The sequence below is a fragment of the Otolemur garnettii genome, unplaced genomic scaffold (assembly GCF_000181295.1).
Source record: "Otolemur garnettii isolate 467f Iridium unplaced genomic scaffold, OtoGar3 scaffold00104, whole genome shotgun sequence".
Lineage (NCBI taxonomy): Eukaryota > Metazoa > Chordata > Mammalia > Primates > Galagidae > Otolemur > Otolemur garnettii.
Window position 1 is genome coordinate 7,329,217 of NW_003852499.1, and position 5,796 is coordinate 7,335,012.

A 5,796-nucleotide genomic window follows, 5' to 3' on the forward strand; every position below is an offset into this window, starting at 1 on the left:
TAATGATTAATGACAATAATTATCCTCTCATTTGCTTATTTGCCTATATATTATGTGGTGAAATGTCTGCTAAGTTATTTGTCTTTTTTTTTTTTTTTCTTTTAAGAAATGGAGTCTTGGGCAGCGCCTGTGGCTCAGTGAGTAGGGTGCCGGCCCCATATATCGAGGGTGGCAGGTTCAAACCTGACCTTAGCCAAACTGTAACAAAAAATAGCCAGGCACTGTGGAGGACACCTGTGGTCCTAGCTACTCGGAGGCTAAGGCAAGAGAATCACCTAAGCCCAAGAGCTGAAGGTTGCTGTGAGCTGTGATGCCACAGCACTCTACCGAGGGCAACAAAGTAAGACTCTGTCTCAAAAAAAAAAAAAAGGCAGTGCCTGTGGCTCAAAGGAGTAGGATGCTGGCCCCATATACTGGAGGTGGAGGGTTCCAACCCAGCCCCAGCCAAAAACTGCAAAAAATAAAAAAAAATAAAAAGAAATGGAGTCTTGGCCAGGTGTAGGGGCTCACGGCTATAATCCTAGCATTCTGTGAGGCTGAGGTGAGAGAATCCCTTGAACTCAAGAATCTGAGACCAGCCTGAGCAAGAATGAGACCCTATCTCTACTAAAAAATGAAAAACTGAGGCAAGAGGATCGCTTGAGTCCAAGACTTTGAGGTTGCTGTGAGCTATGGCACCAAGGCACTCTACCAAGGGTGACAAAGTGAGACAGTCTCAAAAAAAAAAAATACTGTACTTATCTTCCCTGATAGGTGTATTCATGTGACCTGTTTTGGTCACTGGCATTTAGGTACAGTGCTTGGTGGGTTTTCTACAAAAGCTTCTTAAAATCATCAGACTCAGCTAGCATGTTTTTTGTCTTTTTATCTTCTGGAACATGGTTGTGAGGATGGAAGTAGAGCAGCCATATTATGGTCAGGAGGCAAAAATCATGAAGATGAAAGCCACATGTTAGGATAACTATGATGACATCACGGCACTCTGCCCAGGGTAACAAAGTGAGACTCTGTACCCCCACCAAAAAATTACTGTAATTGTTTATTTTTACAGTTATCTTTATTATTTTATTTTTTCTACAAACTTTAGGCTCAACTACCTTCAGATTTAAGGGTTATTTTTTTCTTAATTTTTTGAGGTAGCATTTGCTCTGTTGCCTAGGCTAGAGTGCAGTGGCATCATCGTAGCTCACTACAACCTCCAACTTCTGGGCTCAAGTGGTCCTCCTGCCTCAACCTGTGCAGTAGCTAGGACTACAGGTGTACACCAACGTACCTGATTAATATTTTTTTGGCTGGGGCTGGGTTTGAACCCACCACCTCTAGCATATGGGGCTGGCGCCCTACCCCTTTGAGCCACAGGCACCAACCTAATTTTTTTTTCTGCTACACAGGCTAGAGTGTCCTGGCATCAGCCTAGCTCACTGCAACCTCAAACTCCCAAGTTCCAGTGATCTTCTTACCTCAGCCTCCAGAGTAGCTAGGACTAGAGGAACCTACCATGAGGCCCAGCTAATTTTTCTGTTGTTAGTGGAGACAGGGTTTCACTCTTGCTTAGGCTGGTCTCAAACTCAAGCAATCCACTCACCTCGGCCTCCCAGACTGCTAAGATTACAGGTATGAGCCGGTGCACCCGGCCACACCTGGGTAATTTTTAAAATTTTTTGTAGAAATGGGTTCTCACTCTTGCTCAGGCTGGTCTTAAATTCCTGGCCTTAAGCAATCCTTCTGCCTTAAGAGATCTAAGTAAAAAAAAAAAAAAAAAAAAATTAAGGTTAAGGAGCAGATGACATTGCTTAAAATGAAGAATTAAAAGAATCTAGCTTGGGGCTGCGCCTGTGGCTCAAAGGAGTAGGGCACTAGCCCCATATGCCGGAGGTGGCAGGTTCAAACCCAGCTCCGGCCAAAAAAAACTACAAAAAAAAAAAAAAAAAAAAAGAATCTAGCTTGGGCAATAACGAGAGCCTATCTCTGCACAAAAAAAAAAAAAAAGAAAGCCAGGGATGGTACCACACCTGTAGTCCCACTACTCGGGAGGCTGAGGCAGGAAGAATGCTTGAGCCCAGAAATTTGAGTTTACAGTGAGCTATGATGATGCCACTGCACTCTACCTGGGTAACACAGCCAAACTGTGTCTCAAAAAAAGAATCCAAAGGAAAAAAATTAAATTTTCACTTGTTAAGAATTATCATTTTGGCCTAGACATTAGCAAAAATGGGCTTTATGTATTTTAATTTTTCTCCTTGTTATACAGAGTATTGTTTAGGGAGGGAAACATTTATTTTGCTCATGAATCTCATTTTAAGCCTCACCTTTGCACCTGCGATTGAGCTGGTGGCTTGATTGGAGGTGTCAGGATGTGCATTTCAAGACCACTTTCTACGTGGCTGGCCAGCAAGTGCTGGCTCCCATGTGAGAGTTCAGCTGGGGTTCAGGGCTGGGGGCCACTTAGTCTCCATGTGGGCTCTCCATAGACTGCTTGGGATTTCTCATGGTGTGTAGCTGGGTTCTAAGAGGGAGCCTTCCAGGAGAATGGCAGAAAGTTGTCTTGCCTTTTATGACTTGGAAGAACATGGCCCCACCTCTCATTGAGTATCAAAGTCTCAATGTAAGAACATGTGGAATGGGGGATGCTGTTCAGCCATTTTTGGAAAATACTATCAGCCACAGAATTCTAACGACTTGGGTAGGAAGGGAGGCAGTTGGCAAGCCCAGAGGTGCTTCACATCCAACACAGGCGGGAGTTGGAAGGGCCTGGGTGGTGCAGAGTGGAGGTGGTGATGCAGAAGGTCTTTTGCATAAAGTGGAGGTGGGCAGTGCTCAGCGACAGAGTGGAGGCTGGCTCCAAGAGGTTATCACTAAGGCAGTATTAGTAACTTGGCCAGCGTCCAGATCTAGTAATAGCATTGTGTTTCTTTGAATTCCCCCCACAATCCCCAAGAGACAGAGTATTCTCCCCGTTTCTGTTCTTTGTCCATTGTGTGATGGCTGCTGCACTGCTTGTCAATCTACTAGCATTTTACTCACATCAGGAAGATGCATTTAGGTATGTGACTTAATACTGTCACAGAGGAATTCTAGAAGAATAAAAATGATGCTAAGAGTAACTAAGTGTCCCAGGGGTGTCCAACTTTTTTTTTTTCTTTCTCTGCTACACTTTGGAAGAATAGGAATTGTCTTGGGCCACATATTAAATAACACATAGCATAAAAATAGAGACATAGACATATGGAATACAAGAATAAAGAATCTAGAGATGAGCCCAGGTATATATTGTCATTTGATCTTTTTTCTTTTCTTTTTTTTGAGACAGAGTCTCACTTTGTTGCCCTCAATAGAGTGCTGAAGTGTCATACCTCACAGCAACTTCAAACTCTTAGGCTCAAGCAATTCTCTTGCCTCAGCCTCCCGAGTAGCTGGGACTACATGTGCTCACCAGATGCCTGGCTATTTTTTAGAGACAAGGTCTCGCTCTTGCTCAGGCTGGTCTCAAACCCATGAGCTCAGGCACTCACATGCCTCAGTCTCCCAGAATGCTAGGATTACAGGTGTGAACCACCACAGCCAGCCATCCTTTGATCTTTGATAAGCCTAATAAAAATATGTGCTATCAGAAGAATCCTCATTTACCAAATGGTGCTGGGAGGACTGGTTATCCATATATAGAAGACTAAAACTGGACTCACACCTCTCACCACTGACAAAAATTAATTCTTGCTGGATAAAAGATTTAAATTTAAAACACAAAATAATAAAAATTCTAGACAAGAGCATGGGGAAAACACTTGAAGATATTGACCTAGGAAAAAACTTTTTAAGGAAGACCTCTCTGGCAATTGCAGCAAAACCAAAAATAAATAACTGAGATTTGATCAAGCTAAAAAGCTTTGCACAGCTAAGGGTACCACAAACAAAGAAAACAGACAGCCTTCGAATGGGAGAAGATTTTTGCATCTTATGAATCCGACAAAGGCCTGATGACTAGAATCTACAGAGAACTCAAATTAAACAATAAGAAAAGAGCAAACAACCCCCTCAATAAGTGGGCAAGAGACTTGAACAGAAACTTCTGTGAAGATGACAGAGGAATGGCCAACACACACATGAAAAAATGTTCGTCATCTTTAATCATCAGAGAAATGCAAATCAAAACCACTCTAAGATATCACTTTACCCCAGTAAGATTAGCCCACATTACAAAGGCCCAAAACTACAGATGCTGGCATGGATGTGGTGAGAAGGAAACACTTCTACGCTGCTGGTGGGATTGCAAACTCACATAAACTTTATGAAAACAAATATGGATCTTCAAAGAACTAAAAGTTGACCTTCCATTTGATCCTACAATCCAATTACTAGATATGCACCCAGAAGAACAAAAATCATTTTACCACAAAGACATTTGTGCCAGAATGTTTATTGCAGCTCAATTCATAATTTCTAAGTCATGGAGGCAACCCAAATGCCCATCAACTCATGAATGGATCAATGAATTGTGGTATATGTATACCATGGGATACCATTAAGCCATTAAAAAAGATGGAGACTTTACATCTTTTACATTTACTTGGATGGAATTGAAACACATTCTTCTTAGTCAAGTATTACAAGAATAAAAAAGTAAATATCCAATGTACTCAGTACTAATATGAAACCAATATATAAACATTTACATGCTCATGTGAACAATAAAAAAAAAGTCAAATACAGTGGCAGGGGTGGAGGAAGAGGATTGGCAGAAGGAGGGAGGGCATGTGGTGGGTTCTCACTTAATGTGCACATTTCAAGGGTGTATAACATGCCCCCTGGGTGAGGGGTTCTTTTATAACTAGAACCTTACCCTGGAAGGGAGAACAATGTGATCTATTTTGGCTCTATTTCTTTATGTCTCCCTGTGCTGTAGTTAATTATGATGGCATACAACTGAATTCTGTGTGAGATTTATTTACATTCTGCTTGGTGCACATTATAAGTAAAATATCTATTCAAAACAGTTTATTGTGAAATATAATACAAAAATGTGCACAAAACATCTAAGTACAATTTAACAAATAGTTGTGCAATTACTGTCCATGTAACCATCATGTAGGTCAAGAAATGGAATTTGACCAGAGGAGCAGAAGCCCAGTGTCCACTGCTTCCTGCTTGCAGTGCAGTGCGATCCTGGATTCCTTTTTTTTTTTTTTTTTAATCATAGCTGTGTACATTAATGCAGTCATGGGGTACAGTGTGCTGGTTCTATATACAATCTGAAATATTTTCATCACACTGGTTAACATAGCCTTCATGGCATTCACATTTCCCAACTGTACTTCCCAGTGATAGGATTATAATTTAATCTTTATTTCCATAGTCACATTCTTTTCAGGGTTAGTTTATTATCTCATTTTGCTGATTAGGGGAGTTACTGGATTTTTATTTAGCACAATCTTAGGCATTCAAGAATCTACCTACAGGCTCAGTGCCCGTAGCTCAGTGAGTAGGGTGCCAGCCACATACACTGAGGCTGCCGGGTTCAAGCTGGCCCGGGCCTGCTAAACAACAATGACAACGGCAACCAAAAAATAACCAGGTGTTGTGGCAGGTGCCTATAGTCCCAACTACTTGAGAGGCTGAGGCAAGAGAGTTGCTTGGGCCCAGGAGTTTGAGGTTACTGTGAGCTGTGACGCCACGACACTCTACCCAGGGCGACAAAGTGAGACTCTGTCTCAAAATAAAAAAAGAATCTACCTATAGTTCAAAATAACAAAACAAGATATTTATGACCAAAAATGAGGGAACATTTCTTTTTTTTTTTTT